Genomic DNA, 20,878 nt, shown 5'->3' on the forward strand with positions numbered 1-20,878 from the left:
AGTTCATGCCCTTTACATGGCGTAGTTTGGCCCTGCTCTGCTCGTGCCCACGCTCTGCTCGGAGAAGCAGTTGGTGCCAGGTTTGTTCCGATGTCCGTCCACTTAAACAGGCCATCGATTTGGCTTTATGCATCATGAATACCAGACAAGGTCCAAAGGTACAGAGTCAAGCATGGAGGATTAATAGAGTTGATCTAGAGACCTGACCTCCTCCACAATGGCATTTCAATGCGTTTGTAAGGAACAAAAACTAATTCTTTTCCTGCGACATGCCTGACGGGACCTAATTTATCTTTCTTCCCTCTTTCTCTTGGTGTGTGTGTGTGTGTGTGTGTGTGTGTGTGTGTGTGTGTGTGTGTGTGTGTGTGTGTGTGTGTGTGTGTGTGTGTGTGTTCGTACCAGGTGTGCCCTGATTGGTTGGGGGCTCTGTGCCAATGGCTCCAGAGAGTGTCTAAGCTTTCTATTGGTCCTTCTCTCCACGCTGAGGTGAGTGAGGTTCTCCCGCTATTAGGGAACGAGGAACAGTGTGGGATAGCCATCTGTGCGGGGTGTCTGGGACGGCAACCGGGTCAGAGACGCCCGCCTGCAGACCTCCCGTCTACGTGGCCGTTGGTAGCGAAGGTGCTTGAGAGATTCACCAGTCGATCCCTGTCGTTGATTCGAGAGGGCCTGTCCAGACCAGAGTAATCGTTTATCCATAACGTCCAGCGCGCTCTCGCCAATGCAGCGTCCAAGGCGTCAAAACGGCGTCAGGCGGGTTTGGGGGCGGATCCAAGGTTCTGGGCGCTGCCGATGCTCGGATTGGAGAATCAATATGCGCTCTTAGCCTAATTCGCTTCAGACGGCCCTTTATAATGGTTATCAGGGCCGCTGTGGCGAGCCTTAGCAGACAGAATTGATTGGCTGGACGGAGCGCGGCACAAAAGAATAGTGTCTTGATCTGTTTAATATACTTAAATGGGTCACCCAGTCAATAATCTGCATTATTTGCTGGGGACTTTGCAATCAGAGGGCAATGGAGTATTGACACGTATGGTGTTTCGGAGCAAGTGGTCCTGTCTTAGCGATTTATTCGATTACTACAGGCCTAGCGTGTCTCGTCCATGACGGGCGGAGTCCGGCCAGTCTTCACTGAGCTTGGAGGGGGTGATTTCAGAAGCCAACACATCCCTCCTCAACGCTTTTGCCCCTCCACCTCATCGGGGTGTGCTGAAGTAAGTTCTCTGTACAAGTTCTACACATGATGACTCGTTTGAAGATCTTGGAAACGCAGCATTCATCGATACAAATGACTTTTTAAAAAATTCAAACAGATTCATAACTAGAAAACTTGCTTTCAGATGCGTAGGGTCTACACACTGCTACACCATTGTAGCTATTTACGTTGTTGCCGTGGAGTATCGGTTCCTATTGCTGTGGTGATGACTCATTTCACAGTGGGTGTCCTACACCCTGCGCAACTCCAAGTGAACAGTGTCTCGGGCTGTTGGAGAAACCGTGAAGGAGAGAAGCTCCTTGTAACGAGACACGGGCGAGAAGGAGCTGTGATGTGAAACTTTGAGGTATTATATTGAGGGCGGCCATTTTCAAGCGGAGTGGAGGAGGGTCAGAAGCGCTCTGGTCCAAACACTTACCACACACTGTGTGGACGAGAGAGATGGAGACAGAAGGAGACAGACTGAGGGACAGAAAGAAAAAGGGACTGAGTGAGAGTGAAAGAAGGGTAGACCAAGGATGGGGAGAGAGAGAGAGAGGAGAAACAGAGGAAGAGAAATGTGTGAGAGAGGAAGACAAGGTCATCGTGGAACAGTTCATAAGATGAAGCAGATCTTAATTACCTCTCCAAAGCCTGAAAATGAAGAGGCATTTTTAATAGTCAGTTAGGAAGTGCATATTAATCTCTGGGCTCAGGGCCAGGGTCTTCAGGCTAGGGGATATATGGAGGCTGGCAGCCTCGTCCTTGTCTTAGACACACATTAAAGTCCAAAGCCATCACTGGTTAGAGGTCACACGTCCGTTTTTTTTTTTTTAAGCTGGGACTGTTAAATTCAGCACAATGGAGGTGAAAGTTGTCCGTTCCTAACATAGCTTAAAGTGTCTGTAAAGGCACCATTTCTCTTTTGCTGCATATATGCGCACACGGCCATTTTATAAACTTTTTGTGTTACAGCTTTAAAGCTGCATAGATCTTGACGTCTTGGACCCAAACACAGATGTGTGTGTGTGTGTGTGTGTGTGTGTGTGTGTGTGTACGACCTCTCGTGTAGGGCCTGGCTAATTTAAGCTCCGTGCCAATACTCTAGGCTGCCGCGGATCACGGCTACACCGTCCCAGTCGCCTGCTGGTGGGTTCACGCCCACCAAAGCCAGGCAGCCCCCACATCCAGCTCGGACACCCAGAAAGCCACCAGCGTGATCTGTCTGGCCCGCCCTGACAAAGGCCCGACAGTGGAACGGGCTGCTCTCCATTGGGTGCGTCCAGACGGATGTCGCGGCCCTTCACGGGTCTCGTTGGGCCGGCGTTGCCTCGCAGTGCGGGGGAGGTGTGACCCTTTGGAGGCGGGAGAAGTAGCAGGTTGTAACCGTGGTGATTGAGGTGGAGCACTGTTGGCATGGTTCCATTCTCTCACTTCCTCCATCTCGCTAATTCCCTCCCTCCCTCTCTCACTCCCTCTGTCTCTCCCTCTGCCACTGCATATACCGAGGAACTGTTGCCCTCGCGATGCCCCAGTCACGTATTGGTACGCTCTACAAAGTCTCACCGAGACATTTAACTGTCACCGAGGCAGATGTGACTGCTGACCGTGACCTCTGCGTCCTGCGTCCTGAAGGCTGTTTGGAGGGTGTCCGTCTGACTGGACCTTCCTCAGACGAACAGGTCCTCTGTAAGGCCACAGCTGCTTTTATTCTACTGGTTTGTTGCATTTATTCGCCAGTGCATGTCTATGTTCAAGGCTCTCTCTGCGGTTTGTCTGTAACGTTTGGCGTCGCCGTCCAAGTAATGTCTGAGCTGACGCTGGCGTCGGAATTAGGGCAGTGGACGACTAGTACGAGAGGACGTGGGAGCAGGTCTGGTCAGATCAGCTGTATACGTTAAATTACCACCATACAGTCCTTACTGTCGTTACATGGATGGTCCATACGGACATGCAGGTGCTGTGGTCCTGTCAGGTCCAACACAACTTTTAAAAAATCTGCTCCAAACTTATTCATAAAAGAACGGTAATTGAGAATGCTAACCCTTTATGATGCATACGTTGTGTATTTCATACCTTGGCCCATAGAATCCAAGATGGTGGTGGGGTAAACCATAGCAGCCTCTGTGGATTCTGAGGAAATATTTTGTAGCATATTTTGCTCTGTATGCTGTCATAGATGTCCATCAGAAGCTCTGGTGTTCACGTTCACCACTCTGCAACATTGGCCAAATATCATCCTTAAACTGGAGACAATGGAGTCCGAAAGAAGCTACGTGAATCGGACGGGCAGGACCGCCGTGTTATCCGCCGTTACCGCGGGGGTGGAGGCACTGTGAGCAGAATCGTAGCGTTGGGCTTCCAGCCAACCTTGACCAGTTGGATCTATTGGTCACACCCCTCTCCTACGACCGTTCTCATGACGATTAATTACAGCACTTCCGACGGCACCAAGCTTCCCAGCATGAGCCCAAAGACTGCTGGGCTTTTATTTATTTATTTTATTTTTTTTTAGGGGAAATGTGACTCAACGCTACCATTGCGGTTGGGACCACTCCGCTCACGAGCCTAGCCTCATTCCAGGAGAACATTATCACACCTCTGTCCAGTAACACCCATGGAGGGCCATTTTGGGTTTATATTAATAGCAAAAGCAGCGGGGTTACTGTGGTTATCTCCACTACCTCTTTATCAATAGTGGAGATGATGCCGACCTCGCTGTCTCCCCAGAGAGTTCCTTCGCTGTGTTTATCGTTGCCTGTTACGTTCCCCCAAGCACCAATGCAAAAGCGCTGAGTGAACTCTAAGGTGGCATGAGCAGATTACTGACTGTATACCCCCGACGGCATTTTCCTCGTCTCTGGGTACTTTGTAGTGGATCCTCCCTAAATTTCATCAGCGTGTTGGTTTTAGTGATGCGTGCGGTAAACACATTAGACCTCGTTTACACTAACGTCCTTGGAACATACAAGGTGGCACCCCAACCCTCCCCACAACAGCAGCCCTGAGCTCATCTCCGTTATGCTGATTCCAGTGTACAGGTTACTGCTGAGATGTGCAAAAGCAGTTCAGAGAATGTGTAGAGAATATGGCCTGATGTTGGCATCTCCGTGCATCTGGACTGTAACTGGACAATGTATAAGCAGGATGCTACAAATGACGGGTGAAGTTAACACCCCCAATACCACCATCGCACAAACTGGACAGTACTGGTGAGGATTGAACTGCTCCCTCTGTAACTGGCTTTGGGTCATCAGTCAGGTTCTGCAGTGCTGTGTCCCACATTACCACAGTGAGAACCGGAGTGCCACAGGGCTGTGTGCTCAGTCCATTGCTGTTCACCCTGATGACAGCGACCATACTGCAAAGTACGGATCGATGCACACCGTTTGCCGACAGTACAGCTGTGGTACAGCAAGGAGATGGGACCTTCGATCCGGTGGCACTGAAAACGAAGAGATCATCGTTGATTTCGGCAAGATTGGTGGCGTTCACATCCCACTGCACATTAATGCCTGCCCTCAGTCACATCATTATACAATAAACACTCCATCCACAGTGCCACCAGGATTATAGAGAACCTTCCTTTCTTTTTTTTATTTTTCTGTAAAATTCTGTTGCTATGCTACGTTACAGCCAATCAAGCCACCCCCCACAGGCTCTTAATATTTCTTCTGGATAAACCAGTCTGCCACACTGTTAAAGCCCATGTTGCTTCCAGTGATGTTTACAGTAATTGAGGTCAGTACTGTGTATTGTATGATTGTACTGTTCTGTATCCTGCTCTGTGGTGCATTTGTGTCTTCGAACTGGTTTGTGTGTGTGTGTGTGTGTGTGTGTGTGTGTGTGTGTGTGTGTGTGTGTGTGTGTCGTCTTTGCGTTTTATGCTGCATGTTGCATCATGGGTCCTGGAGGAATTCCAATTCGTCCTAGCCTGGATTGATTGGATGGTGGTGTCTGAGCGCACGTGCAAGCAAACGCACGTCCCACTCCGCTGCCTCGTGTGTATGCATCGATGCACGTCTCGCACCATCACCATCAACATGATGCAACGGGTAATAATACCAAGTTTCCGTGGCGTTTCCCGGGACGGCGTGTTTGCTAGCCGCAGCTTCTTTTGTTTGGCTGTGCGGTGAAAGACGCCGCCTCTTTTTACCAGCTCTCTGTTTAAGAACTGACTGTATTAGATTGATCACATTGATTGTTGGAGCATGACGTGTGTGTGTATATATGTCATACGTGGTATCTATAGCCTGTGGTCGTCACTGCCGTGATAATGCTCCAACCATGAACCTTCACCTATGTTGTCAAAACCAGTAAATATGGCAATGGCGGCCGTGTACATTGTAATGCACCTGTACGCTGGTGAGCACTGCCACATGGAGTTTGCAAAAGTGTTCAGCCTGTTAGTGCTTGAGAGAAAACCACATTTTTGCTACAATATCAGCTTTAAGCCAGTTGTGCAGCTTTTCTTGCAGCTCTACACACTGCAAAGTGATTTTCACAAATTCTCCCTGACAGGTTTGCCCGAGGTCGTTCAGGCTGGTTTTCAAATAGTGTGACTGATTTTCCTGATTTGACTTGGCCATTGTAGAACATTCCCCTTTTTTTGCTCAACAACTTTTTTGGCTTTGGCCTTTCGCTTGGAATCACTATCCGTGCTGAATGGTGACGTTTCTCCCCACTGTGAGGACGGCACCACGCCCACAGGTCACTGTGAGGACGGCACCACGCCCACAGGTCACTGTGAAGATGGTATCTGTTGAAGAGTGGACAGGGTTTGGTTTGTTGAATTTCGGTCGGATTTCCGTCTTCTCCCACACTCTTGCCGGATTCTCCAGACATGGTTTGATTATTGTTATTTTTTTCTTCAGTCGCTGCTCCTCTCCAGGTCTGTAGTACGGGCGACTCTTGCTCTCAACACCTGGGGCACCTTCACCCCAGTCTCAGCCGCAGAACGCCAGCTCCCCCGGTGATCGTCAGCTTCTCTCACAAGCCCTCTACCTTTTGACTTGATCCAGCAGTGCTCCAAACACTCGGACATTACCTCAGAGTATGTGCTTTTCCTTGGCATGTCTGTAGACTTGTATACAAATAACCTGGACTGTGCTTTGGTCTTAATTTTCATGCCTTCATGGCTTTGCTTCCGGTCCGCAGGTTGACCGGTTGTATTCGAAGTGAGTCTTTTATCCAGGAAGGTGAGCTTATCTTAATGATTCACAGGTAGAGGCCAGTTCTCCTAATTAGCCCAGTTTCTTTCATCTGTTTAAACATGGCACTTCCATAGCACAGCCGTCGAACACTTGCGCAAAATAGCATTTTTCAGGTAGTTATTTTTGTTACAGTATATTTTCTTACATCAGACCAATATCACTTGAAAGGAATTCATTTTGCTTGTGTTTTTAAAATAAAATATAGTCTAGCCCTGAATGTTTGACGAGACCTTTGTGAGCCAGATATATCTGATGACATTTAAGGGAGTTAAATACTTATACAAAGTGCTGTAAAATCTGTATGAGACGTGAAGAACTGTAACGTTGTCCTCCGTGTGCGAGCGATGTTCCGGGTCTATGCTAATGTGTGCTATATCCATCCTCTCTGTGGGCCACGGTGACGTGAGGATGTACGTTGTCCAGGCTGTGTGGGGAGTGAACAGTTGTGCTCTTCGTAGCTTTGGCGTGTTGGTGAAGGGCTGGTGGCTGTCCGGGTGGTCCCTGGTGCGACGAACAGAAAAGTGAAACTCGCACTGGCCCGCCTTAGTCCAGCTGTTTTACCCCTGTGCTAAAGAGTCGCGGTGCATTTGCAGACAGACATTGACATGATTACTGTGACCTTTCTGAGAGAAGTTGACGGTGAGGTGGGAATTGGTGATGCCTGAGAGACGGAGGGAGAGAGAGAGGGAGGGAGGATGAGAGAGAGAGCTGGAAGGGCGTGACTAATCCCGGGATCTCCTGTGCAATCTGTGTGAGCCTCTGTCTGTCCTTCACGCCTCACTGACGTCTCTCTCTTACACACACGGTGAGTTTTGCTAGCGCTCCACAACGTTCAAAGATGGCGGAGCCTGTACGAGCCTCTGATGGGTAGATGACAATAAGATAAGATAACCAGGTTTCCTTCAAATTGTATATGCACATGTGAGTATGCCAGTAACTGTGAATTTTCCATTTTTTGGCGATGAACTGAGGGGGAAAATAAACATCTGAAGTGTGTTTGTGTGTATATGTATATAAGTGTTTGTGTGTGTATATAATGTCACTGTGGAAGATTTGCTGGAATATGGCCAGGTATTAATATCTGCTTTAATATTTGTTTGAATGTGAAGTAGCTTCTCATCTTTTGCAGTGAGCCAGCTGGGACTAGCTTAGAGGGATCAATGTCGAGGGATGGTTGAAGGTGTTTTGAATGCAAGGAAGAACTAGGCCTTTGACCACGCCCGTTCGTAAGGGAGGCGTCTTGCTAATCAGCCGCGTTACAGATAAACGACTTGGAATGCTCTGCTTTTGCTATTGGCGATTTGACTTTTGTGCTGACACTTCTGTTACCAAATAATGGAGCCACGTGTTTGTTTATTTGTTGTCTTTGTTAAACCACCATTTTAAACATCTGTCAGTGTTTGGAGTGGACAAGCCCATTATTCTACCGTTACCTTTTAGCTCGTTTGAGTGGGTCCAAAGTGACACGTAAGTCCAGTGGATGGCTGCCATTAGCCAACTGGGACATCTGTATAGATTAACCGCTAGATTTATATCTCGACCGCTAGCTGTCTTTAGAACACGGCTAATGCAAATCCTCTTTCCCCGAGCCCCATGGGCTCTGTGCATCTTGTCTTTTTCTCCCTAGCTCAAATAATGTTAGCGCGCTGGTCAAGAAGGTTAATTGCTCGTGGCAGTTTCTGTGGGCTTTGCACACTCTGCTGACCAGAGTGAGCATAATTATTAACGGCTCTAATGTAAATAAAGCTTCTGCCATTTTACGTGTATTGTAGCTTCACCAGCATTTTCCCATCACTTTGTAGGACCTATTTTCAAGTTCTGTCTGTATCTGTCATATTGTCTTTCGTTTTCAAAGCGGCAGGTGCAGCTCTCTTTCCACGAGGCCGTCTGGTTTACTCCATGGTGCATCTCCGTGTCAACTCGTAATATCCGCTGGATCTTTCTGGCATGCAACCATAGGGAATTCCAGCCGAGAGCATGCTGGGAAAATTCTCTCCAATGATCCGCTGTTCCGGATCCCCATCGCCAAGGAGATGGACCCCCCCAAACGAAGCCTAAATCTCCAGACGCGGGTGAACTCGGGCCACCGGTGTGAGGAGAGTGTACAGGCATGTCTCTTATTTAAGAGGCATGGAGCTGGTTTGATGGTACCATTACACGGCCCAGTACCTTTTACAGCGCCCCTCTCTTCTGGCCTTTTTTTGCCCATTAGGAATCTGATTAGTACGCAAGCTCTGTAAAGACCTAGGAAATTACTTTTTCTTAGTCTCTTCTCATTGATTGTTTTTAAAAAAGTCTTTAAACCCCCATGAAGGTGCTGAATAAAGCATTGTTCTCATCGTAGCTGAGCTGGAGAATTAGGTTTTGTTATTTTATATTGACATGGTTATATTACCTGGCTGACACAGATCTCCTGGCCATAAAATTGCATTAAACGGCTCCCAGGGGCAATATATTTGTTTGTTTATTTTTATGCTTTTGGTGTTTGGCCTTTGTTTATAAATGCACGGAAGATTTGCTCCGTCCATTTCACGGCCTGACTGGGAGACGCCTGTCTTAGCCGTTGCTGCGCTAGCGTTCCAAGTAGCAACTGCTACATATGAGCGGGGGATTAAAAATGCAGCTTTGTTTACAGTCTGCCTGATCTGATAATTACAGTATTTTCAGGAGGAGTTTCAAATCAGTGCTAATTATTTTTGCCCAGAATCTTCTCAGAGGAAAAGTTTGCTGTTAGCTTCACACAGCACATCTTTTTCTGTCAAGGACCGTCCCCAGCCAAAGTTCACCTTGGTGAATTTGGTCATGGTGTGTTCATGGTCATGGTTTCTTTTTTTTCCTCCTGCTTTTTGTTCCATAACCTTGGGCCATCGAAGAAAATGCCAGAAATAAGATCAGCTGGGTCTATTTCAGGTCCTAAGCATCTCAGAAATGCTCTCTGCTCTCATCATTAGCGCACAGCACAAGAATGGGTCTGCTTTGAAGGAGGTACCTTTATCTTCCATATCTCTCTCAGGGCTGGAGATATGGGCCGCGTGTTTGTGCTTGCGTGGGTGGATGTACGTCAGTCTGTACAGGAGTTTGTTGCAAAGCTGTACGCTAAAGAGAGAATGAGAGCGTGTGCTCCCTGGTCTGTTCCTGTGTGAAGGAGTGTGGAATTTTAATTGGCCTTCCTGAGCCGGAGCAGAGATTGGACGCTCTTGACGCGCAGGTCAGCCGCCTGTTCACCCCAGCTCCCTGTGCTAGAGGCATAGTGCAGTGTCAGGAGAGATGGGCGCCGTCAGTGGGATGGTGGGCGTTCTGTCGTGTCCTCGTCAATAACTGTCCTAGTCAATAAACCTGATGTGCCTCATGCACAGTATGGGTCCCCCCAGGTCCTCACCAATTGCTTCACAGCTTGTGAACATGGGAGAAGTTTCTAGAAACAAGATTCTAGATCTGATGTGATGGCTAGATCCGTTAGATCTGCACTGGCTGGTGAAAAGATGTTGGCAGAGAGCATCCAGATTTTGAAATGTGATCGATTTTTGGTTCTTTTAGGTCCCGCCCCCCCAAAAAACCTTTCCCGGTGTCATGCAAAGTAGTTGTGACGTGGTGAAGTGACATCGCAAATGATTAAAACATGTAAAATCCTTTGACCGATGTTATAGCACAGGTAGTTCTGTTCATAATTAGATTCTTGTTCTGTTGGTGTTCAGAAACTTGGAAGAGAAAATGTATGACAATTTTCCATAATTTCAGATACAACTGTGAGGTTCTGAGGGTTATGTCACATCTGCGGAAATGGGGATTCGTATTGAAAGGGCCCAAGAACTCTGAAGCCTCCATCATTCTCGTCATCATTCAAATGGAATGCGTTTGAAACCACCAAACACGGGCAGCCAAGATCCCAATCTGGAGTTCCTTGGTATGGATGGAAGAACTTTGGAACATCAGCCCACCATTCAGTACCAAAGTATTACCAAAGATGTCTTGACTTTCGAGCAACGAAGTTGGCTTTTGTTAATCATACTTTATTTACCAAGTTCTTATCAGAAATGATAACCCGCCATCTCAGGACGGAACTGCGTGTTTTCACAAGCCTAGATGAGCTTCAGAAGAGGGCTGAAGGCTGTTAACCTGCACAGAATCGATATATTCTGCTTAGCACCATGTGCCATAACATATTATTGAAAGGGTCTGAAAACTTTCCATCTGCGTGTTTTCAATAAGTGGCAGACTCTATTTTCAGCGCACACACATTCATCAGTACCGACAGCAAGTATCCCATGTCCCAATTGAACCATTGACCTTGGTGTTAGCACCTTCCTCTACCGAGTGAACTGCAGAGAAAGAATGTTTTCACGCAGATTAGTTGTTAATTCATGTGTGTTTTGAAACTCTAGCTATATTATGTACCCGCTGCACCACAACAAAGTTAAAAAGTTTGACGGTGTCTGCTCTGTCCAGAAGCAACAGCAGGAACGCCTGTGAATATGCCCATCAAAATCAACCTTGGGGCAGCATTAAAGATGCGATGCCTATGATTGTGAATGTATGTTAAGGCCTTAGGATTCTTCGATGGGGTGATCGGGGGTGGCAGTTACGCCGGTAACTTGGCTGCAGTCTGTGGCCCCGCCCCCTTTCCTTTCAGTTCTGTCTGGTGCTTCACAGCTCGATCGCTTTGCTGCTGTCTAAGGCTGAGAGCAATTTCCCACTCCAGTGGCTCCGTTCCAAGGCTTGGCCTGGGGCAATGAGGCCCCAACTCTGGACCGCCCATCCAGGAAGGGGAGGGGTGTCAAGGACACGCTGGCCCTCCCGACCACTGATGCTGAACCCTGGACCGTCCTAGGGGCCCTTGGCGCCAGACCCTTCTGGGACACGAGGGAACTCGTTTAGCCTTTCATCTCATGTCTTTCTCTCTTTTTCTTCTCCCTGCCAAACCCCTGAACTTTGTCACAAACTTTGAAAGTCACTCTAATTAGCAGACGAGAAGGCTGTGATGGCTTAAGCAAGCCTCGGTCTGCTTCCCTAATTTGGGCCGGTTCTTACTGCTCTCATCAACTGACCTCCACCTTATTCTGTGTATAAGTTTGATTTTTCTCCTGTTGCTTGACCTTTTCCACCGAGTGTTTTTGCTTCCATCTAGATAATAAAAGTTCCTCACTATGGATAAGGGTGAGGTTTCTCTAGAAATAATCTTGGATGCCATTCAGTGGATCAAAGTAGGAATGACCATTCAACCATGAAATTGAGACCATCCAAACTGATATTAACATCTTTATGAAGTTCTTTATCTTCACCGTGTGAACAAATGTCGGCATTTAAACGCAGGGTGATGTCTAATGATCATAATATTGATGATCAGACAAAACATTCAGAAAAGAAAATGCCTTCCTTGAAAGATAAAGTTAGTGATGCTGAACCCCGTGTTTTATTAATATCCCTAAACAAGCTGAAGGAAGAAACATGGCTGCCATTTTGAACTGTCTGGTTCTACTTGTTTTTGGTGAGGAGAACATTCTGTTAGTCTCAGCTGGTCACGTTCTTGTTTTTGGTGAGGAGAACATTCTGTTAGTCTCAGCTGGTCACGTTCTTGTTTTTGGTGAGGAGAACATTCTGTTAGTCTCAGCTGGTCACGTTCTTGTTTTTGGTGAGGAGAACATTCTGTTAGTCTCAGCTGGTCACGTTCTTGTTTTTGGTGAGGAGAACATTCTGTTAGTCTCAGCTGGTCACGTTCTTGTTTTTGGTGAGGAGAACATTCTGTTAGTCTCAGCTGGTCACGTTCTTGTTTTTGGTGAGGAGAACATTCTGTTAGTCTCAGCTGGTCACGTTCTTGTTTTTGGTGAGGAGAACATTCTGTTAGTCTCAGCTGGTCACGTTCTTGTTTTTGGTGAGGAGAACATTCTGTTAGTCTCAGCTGGTCACGTTCTTGTTTTTGGTGAGGAGAACATTCTGTTAGTCTCAGCTGGTCACGTTCTTGTTTTTGGTGAGGAGAACATTCTGTTAGTCTCAGCTGGTCACGTTCTTGTTTTTGGTGAGGAGAACATTCTGTTAGTCTCAGCTGGTCACGTTCTTGTTTTTGGTGAGGAGAACATTCTGTTAGTCTCAGCTGGTCACGTTCTTGCATATGCAGGACATATTGAGGTTTTTTGTATGGCTGGTACGGGGGAGGAGGGAGCTCATAAATTTTGTGGAATCCGTACTTTAGTGCTGGTGTGATCATAGCCTGTATGTATGTAGTGTAGTGTCTGATTATCCTGTTTGTTCTCCTTTAAAAGTTTAAAGATTATTTATTTTAAAGTTTAGGAGTCTTGTTTCAAAATCGCAGTTCCTCCCAGCTCTTTACAGACACTCTTTACAAATCCAGTTTTATCACCGTTTTTGCTCATCGATCTGATGATCTCCATTTACGTTCACACCACAACTAAGCAGATCCAAAATTAGGCACGTGCGTAGAGCACCGGCTTACACGTTACCGAGACAACGTGACGCGAGTCCGGTCGGACGAGTAGGACCACCAGCCGTGTAACGTGCCGCTACCAGAGTGTTCAGCAATCACGTTTGTTTTTAACGACTTTAAATTGATGGCAGCAAACGTCCTTCACGTGTGCTTTCTAAAGGCGAGAGGTCGACGTAGTGTCCGCCGAACCCTGTGCCCCATTTGAATTTGCTCTACAGATTGCGTAAATCCACTGTACTTCATTTTCTCACGTACTTGTCTGAGCGGCTCGTTAACTCTAGCTTTTCGGCCGGCCGTCTTGCTAACTGCTTTCGAGTCTTCAAAACTCCTCTGCAGATCCGGCCTCCCTCCCTCCGTGCCGAATGGCGGGAACGTCCCTCACGTCGCACGTGCGCTGAGCGTCCTCAAAGATTCCGATCAGTAATATAATTTGATTCAGCCGTTTACATGGCTTCTCCACATTTTAATGGATTTATTCTCATGTTCGGCCACCTCATTCTTACATGGTTCAAGCCATATACACGGACATGTTCCATTCTGATTGAGCTATTGTGTGTAAGCGTAGACGTTAACAATAAAGGAGTTGAGTCGGTTCTTATGTCTTTTTTATTAATCTATGGAGCTTGGGCTGGGATAGTGGAACCACATTTCTGGACCCACCATCCAGGAACGAGAGAGCCATCAAGGACACGCCAGCCATTAATCTTCTTGATAACAGACATTTTAATTATTAGCAACATTTTATAGAACTCCCTCTGCTCCAATTGACTCTCTGAAGTGTATTTTGTCAAATGTTAATTCCCTTGAGAGGCACAATGAAATTGTGGATGACGTCATTATGGCTTCACTGCTCCTCCTCGAATGATAGAAATGCATAAACCTCATTTAATTACAAATGAACCTACAAGACTTGATTATTATTGGAGATCTTTGCCGGATTGGATACTTGTCACTAATCCTGAAAGAGTAATTATATCTGGTGTTATGTCAGATTTGTTACGTTGTCACTCATCAAATAAAAATCTTTTATGATGGCACAAAAGATGATGTAATTCAGAGTATTTAAGTAATCTAATGACATGCATTACAAATGGCATTTAAGTGCATGTATTCTGTAATCTGAAGTGTAATACGTTTGAAAAGCTTCTCGTTGCTGCGAGTGCTTGTTGCTGGAGCGGAGTGTGTGTGTGTGTGTGTATACACACACAGAGAATACCCAAGGACATAAGAGAAAGTGAGAAAGAGAAAATGCATAATCAAGATGAAATGAGAGATGGGTGAGGGGTTAGCAAGAGAGAGTGAGTACAGGAAAATGGAGGAGCAGTAATGGAGACAGAGGTGGATGGGCGGGGTCTGGGGAGGGACGGGCGGGGTCTGGGGAGGGACGGGTGGGGTTCGGGAGGGACGGGCAGGGACTGGGGAGGGACGGGCGGGGTTCGGGTAGTTCTCCCCACCATGCTTGGTGAATTGATGCTCATGTCATCATGCAGCCCTCGATGTGGCCCTGAGCCCCGAGGTCTGGCCCTGTGTGGCTCTCGGACTGGGAACCAGAGCCCCCAGTCGATAGCACGGCCCATCGCGACTTCTCCATGCAAATCCCGTAACCTGCAGCAACATCTCAGCAACTTTAGCATAGCGCGAGGAACTCAAGAGAGATCACAATGTTTGCAAATACATCGAGGAGTCCACGGCATTCCGTTTGGTGTCGCAGGTTTGCCATTGGTTGCATTATGAACGTGAGAAATGCTCTTTTTTTCCACATAAGCCATTCTGAACACTGAGACTGGAGCAAGTGGGAGAACTTGACGCGACATTTTGACCTAAATGTTTGTCTGAAGTCCGGTGCTTGCTGGCGTGCTCTAGTGTTCTAGTGCCTTCAATAACTCCATGAAGCATTCAAAAGTCTGAACACTTACAGTCCCAACCTGATCGAAGCCCCGCGATGTGGAACGCAAGCTATGGATTTGTTTCTCTGAAATGAGATCCCCACTCGGACTGCTAAAGAACCGTTCCTTCGCAAATGAGTGTCTTGCAGTTGCAGAAACCGAGCCATATCTGAGCTGCTAGTGAGCGTTCAGTGAGACGTGGCTGTAGAGTTTTTTTTTTTTTTTTTTTTTTTCCTGTGTTTTTCCTTCTCCCACAGTCTCCTTTCTCGAGTGCTTTCTCGGATGTTTACTAATGACCTGTCGGTAATCCGTGCCTCGCTGCCTTCCTCGACACTCGGTTTCTGCCGCCGAGTCCATGCCAAGAGAAATGTGTCTAACGAGTTTCACAAAACAGATGGATTCGAACAATTAAAAAAATTGTTGGTTTTGGCAAAGGCAGAGGGGGGGGGGGGGGGAGGTGGGGGGCTCTGCGTATTTCTTCATCCAATTAGTCACAAGCAAATGCTGCAGCAAGTGACACTGAAGCTCACAGGAACGACACTGCCAAGTCCAGGCTGCCTGGGCCACGTGTGCTGGGCCACGTGTGCTGGCCCGCGTGTGCTGCTTAGCTGTGGGTGGACACGATGACCGCTTCGGGAAAGCGAAGCACGTGTGACACGTCCGAAAACGTGGCTGAGGGTGTGAGTCACGTGGTAAAAGGGATGACCGGTAGAACACTTGCTTTGCTCTGCGTCCGACTTCTAAAACGCTTTGACGCTTTTGCTAATACGATACGTAGCTCACGATCTGCTGCAAGCGCGTTGTTGCTGTTGCTCTGCTGTGAGGGTGAAGCCAGCCAGGGCTACTGAGTGTTTATCAAAGTAAGGTTTGGAGATGAAAGTACCATGGTGTACTTCCTGTGTCTGTCACCTCCGTAGCTCTTCATCTTTTTCGCAAAGGAGTCTCCACTTCCCCACAGACTTCCTCTTGTCACGTTGTGTAAAAATAAAAGGCAGAACCTGCAGACTCGGCGGTGCCTGGAAGCCATTGTGAGGGGCTCTCTTGATCCTAGCCCCTCTTAGGAAGAGGGAGCTTCTTTGAGTTCTTTTGGGCCCGCCGTGCCACCCCATCAGTCGAGGTTCTCCAGGGTCCGAGCCTGATCGTCTCCAGGAGGCCTGAGAACCCATGTTTTATGCCCTCTCCACCCTAACGAGGGGGTAGTTGGGGTTGCAGCTGCCCAGAGGGATCCCCTGGCAACCCCAGGGGACACGGACGTGAGTGGGTCCAATGCTCCGTGTCCTCCGCCCTGGGTGGAGTTGCGGCACTGCAGTCTGCGCAGTATCGTTCCCGACTGTATCAACATGGCCATCTGGCATCCTGGGTGTTTGGCTCACAGCTGTGGGTGATGTGCTGGGGAACACTGACTCAAATCTCCGGTGTGTGTGTGTGTGTATGTGTGTGTGTGTTTGCATGCGTGCCCACGCGTGCGTACGCGACACTCTTGGGAGCAGGTGCTTGTTCTGATAGATGAACACATGCTGTAAAATCACACTAATAACATAAACATGACTGCACTCTCTGCAGCGTGGAGGACTGCAAGTCATGCGTGTGGATGCAGATAAAGAGACAGAGAAGGAACACTGTTGTTGTACAGTATTGCTTCTGGACCTCTATCTCTCTCCATCTCTCTCCATCTCTCCCCCTCTCTCCCTCTCTCCATCTCTCTCCATCTCCCCTTCTCTGCTGTGCCCTTTCCATCTTCCTCTGTCTTCTCCCGTCATTGGATCGAGGGTCCCCCAGGAGTTTTAAATAGACTCTTAAGAGCAGTAATTACTGAGAGAGATGTGTTTTGTGGGGCGGGGGGGACTCTCCTCTGCTTTCAGAGTTTCCAGCTTGTTGATTCTGCAGGGAAAAGTTTTAGGGTGTGGAACCTGTTGCCATGTTGCCTGGGTTTTTTGGCATTTCTTGACCGGCTGGAGTGCGTGCGCACGCACACACACACACACACACACATATTATATATATATTATACAAAAGCACTTTGATTCAGCCTCCTGAGATAGAGCGGATATTATTTTCTGTCCTCCCCTTTGCCTTTGTGTGAATCTCTTTTATCTGCCGCCGTGCACCTCAATGCGTTTGCTCAGTGTGCATCAAGAAAGAGTCAAAGAGTGAACTTGTCCATCACCCTTCCAACACACACACACACACACACACACACACACACACACACACACACACTTTAAACCCATCCACATAAAAATAAAAGAAAGTCTTGCCTAAAGGAATATGGATGCAATATTAATGCCTCCCTCTACACTTTGTCAGCACCTCCTCTTGCCCCACTCCTCCTCCTCCTTCTCCAGTTCTCCTGGTCAGCTTTAAGGTCTCTTGTCTTTGTTCTACAGAGCACTGGTACAGGATTCTGGCTAGGGGAGGGAGAGAGAGAGAGAGAGAGAGAGAGAGAGAGAGAGACAGAGTGTACAAAATGGCAGATACCGCATTAGCTTGCGCTGAGACACCGGGCAGCCCAGCCGAAGTCCACAGGGGCTTCATGACGACTGCCAGAGCCACCAGCATCTCTGCTTCATGTACTCGTTTGTCCAGAGTCTTAGCGCTGTGGTTGACTCTGGATGACTGAACGTGAATGTGACCATTCTGGCCTCTGCTCGCCGCTCTACGTTTTTACGCCCGATAGCGGTGAAAAAGAAAATTATTGTCGATAGATAAATTAATAAATGAATGAATAAATAATGGGCAACTCTGTGTTTTAATGACTAACTCTAGTCGTGCCTATAGCATTGCTTGATGTGATAGTGAATGGGCACCGTGTTAAACTAAACAAATGCCAAAAAGCCATTTGATCATTCACAATATTGAATTGAATTGTTTGAAGGCTAAAGGCCTTTTTTTCATTGAATTACCTGCTGTTTCTAAACAAAGGCACCCTTGCTGAATAAAATTTCAAGCAGGCTAGTTTAACACAAGGCTGTGTATGGCAGAGGGGGTCTGTCTAGCCCAGGTGCTGTGATGGACAAGAGGATCTGTGTATAATGCACTGTTTAAAAATAAACATTTCAATAAAACATGTCACTCTGACTGTTACAGAGGGACGGGGGGCTAGTGGAACCCTTTAGGTTCTGACTCGTTTCAACCCGGTCCTGTTATGCTGCAGTATCTCGGCACCGAGAGGGGAAGTCCTGAATGGTAAAATTCTGTAAAAATCCGTCACGTATGCCATAAATGTCACTTAAATGTCACTTGCATTCATGAATTCAGTATAGAACCAGCATGTTCATACTGAATCATACTGAAATAAATCATCATACGGGTCATACTGAAATAAAACCAAAATGTTCATTCACAGTAAAAAAAAATAAAATAAAAAAAATCTATTACTGCATCTGAAAGTTAATAAAATAATCATGCACAAAATGTTGCACATTTTAAAATAACATGTTGGGAAATGTGCAGAGGTATGACTGTCCTACCAGTAGAGGGCGCTACAGCAGCCTCTTTGATTACACTTGTTTGCTGCACTCATCATTCTCTTTCAACTAAAGAGTGACTATTGATACAGGTTTAACTCCCTTAATTGTGCTTTGCTGGTTAAACCTTTGTGAGGTTGGCGGTAAAGTGCTAAAGGCTGGTGATCCCTACAGGCTAGGATCTGGGTGCGAGATGGCTAGCTATGCATCTTGCTAGTAACAACGACCAGTTTTGTCTTGCATGCAGGCAAAGCCTGTGTGGGCACTCTCGGGGTGGCATGAATTTGCTATGCATTATGGGTCATTTTGTTGTTTTTATAATCAGGCTCTGGGTTGGATACTGCCAGGAATTGCTGGCTTGCAGCAATGAATTTTATTACTATGTCCCCATCAGACTGTCTGATCCAATGCAGCTCTTCCATAACACAAAGTTTATAAGGTTTGCCTCCCTCATCCCCCTTCAGCTCCCCACACAAATGTTTGGTTTGGTCCAGAAACACGAGCTCTGCTCAGACTTCCAATCTGCTGGGAGCCTGAATATCCCACTGTATTGTGCAGCTGCGTAGACTCATTCCCGGGTATCTGGAAGCGTATTTCCTCGCCTCCTCTTCTCGGATGCTCTTTGTCCCAAACATTTGTCCTTAATGCCTCATTGTGAGAGCAAATTTAATTTTGTCCTGAAGCCCTAATATGGACGTGTGATGGTTTGCGATCTTCGTTAACGTTCCTTAATGTCCTTAAGGGGCCTCTGGAGCTGCTGAAGAGATTTGCCTCGTTAGGGTCCCTTGTGGCTGGACGATTGATGTCTCTCCGTGTGACCGCACTGACGGGTGGAGATTTGGACGGGCCATGGACACGTCGCCGCCCGACTCTCCAAACGCAGCCCAAGACTCCGACGTTGATCCGATGAGTTCTGACAAGCACGGCACTGAAGGAAGACGAGGAGCGTGTCGAAAGGCTAGAGAAGCAACTGAAGCCTCTCCCTCTCTCTATTCTCAGGAGGACGGAGAAAGGGAGAGAAATGTAGAACATTGGAATTCGGAGACAGAAATCAAACACTGCCTCAACTCGAGACTTGGGCTGCTCTGCTGTGAGATTATTGGACGGATCCAGAAACATGTCAGAGCCAGAAAGTGACACATTGGTCTACTTGGAGAAAACTGTGGCCCGCTTTCCTAAAAGCATCCTGGTGATCATCTAAACTGTTACAGAACGTGCTTCCTGGAGCATCTTGCTCCCCAGCACTATGCCCAGGAGAGTCGGGAGGTGTGTGTGTGTGTGTGTGTGTGTGTGTGTGTGTGTGTGTGTGTGTGTGTGTGTGTGTGTGTGTGTGTGTGTGTGTGTGTGTGTGTCCATGACTGGACTTGCTGTGCAGTTGGGTAGATTGTATGGTCATGTGCACTGCATGCTGATATTTCAAAGCTACAAGATACTCCCCCCCCACACACACACACACACACACGTTTCCCAACCCCACGATCACTCCTCGGTCAGCCTAGATGCATTTTACATCTTCCCCTTTGCTTACACGACCCCTCGTCGAGCTGCGTCCAGTGTTCCCAGAATGCCGTGGTGTAGAGTGCAGGCTGCATGGCCGGGTGCTGGTGACCCGCCCACACAGAGCGATGCCCTCAGCCCGTCCCTATACCAGCAGATCCACCACGTCTCCTCCAGAACCCCCTCGACTTTGGAATGGTCCAAAGCTTCCAGGCTTCCTCCGTCCTTTTTCTGCTCAAAAAAACATGTTTCTTTTTGGGCAAAGTGGCGTTGAACGTGCTGTGTGGGTTGTTTTGGGTTTTTAATGGCTGTGCTAGAGAGGAGGGTGCTGGACAGCTGAAAGGTCCGTCCTGCCCAGAAGAGCTTCCCGCTGGCCACAACCGAACAACTTCAACAGTCTCCCACCATCTAAGAGGCCTGATAACCACAGTCGACAACAGCCATTTTTCAGGAGGCAATTAGTGTTCAGAACCTACTGAAGCCCACCGCTTTTAGAGGAAGGCTGCTTCTGGACTTGAAGGCTACAAGAATCGCCCCAGAGGGATTCGGGCTACAGCCGATGTGATTAGTGGACGGCATGGACGTCAGTGCCGCCATCTTGAGAATTTATTATTGACGTCTTTCCCTTAGAGAAGACTTGAGGCTCTTATCCAAATGAGTGTTTGGGAAAGATGGTAGGATGTAAATACATGGCATCATTCATGAAATGGCTGAGAAAGATCACACGACAATTAACCGCAGCAACACTGCAGGGATGACACCATGTCACCACAAGGGCGGAAACCACAGCATGAACTCTTTTGATTGGTCGGTTAAGCAGCATGTAGGCTTGCTGCTTGACGTGGGTTAGCTTGTAGGGATCTGAAAGGAATATTCCAGCAAAAACTCTTATTAATTTTATCAGTGTTTGTCAAATCCTTTCTTTTAAAATTACACAAATAACCTCTCATAGACTTTCACGGAGTGTTAGGTTTAACAGTGTTAACAAGCCAAGAAAGGTTTAGCTATATTACATTAACATGTCATTACTTTGTGAATTATTTATGTATTATAGAATAAATTAGAATAAAATAACTTGAAATCATTATTTGTTTGACAGTTAATAGTCTAATAATTTGCAGAGTCTGTAGTTACAACAGCAGTTGCCTACAGTTATAATATCAGATTCCAGAGGTGTGACA

The 20,878-nt window shown here is 47.2% G+C and overlaps 1 long non-coding RNA gene across 1 annotated transcript in view; it reads left to right on the forward strand.

The window, feature by feature from the left end:
• The first annotated feature begins 400 nt into the window (after positions 1-400).
• LOC143500503 (uncharacterized) overlaps positions 401-20,878 on the forward strand; it is a 31,084-nt gene continuing 10,606 nt past the window's right edge. Inside the window, exon 1 of the long non-coding RNA XR_013126818.1 lies at positions 401-486. This is a non-coding gene — a long non-coding RNA (uncharacterized LOC143500503). The remainder of the gene's footprint in view (positions 487-20,878) is intronic.

This window comes from Brachyhypopomus gauderio, unplaced genomic scaffold (assembly GCF_052324685.1).
Source record: "Brachyhypopomus gauderio isolate BG-103 unplaced genomic scaffold, BGAUD_0.2 sc154, whole genome shotgun sequence".
Taxonomy (NCBI): domain Eukaryota; kingdom Metazoa; phylum Chordata; class Actinopteri; order Gymnotiformes; family Hypopomidae; genus Brachyhypopomus; species Brachyhypopomus gauderio.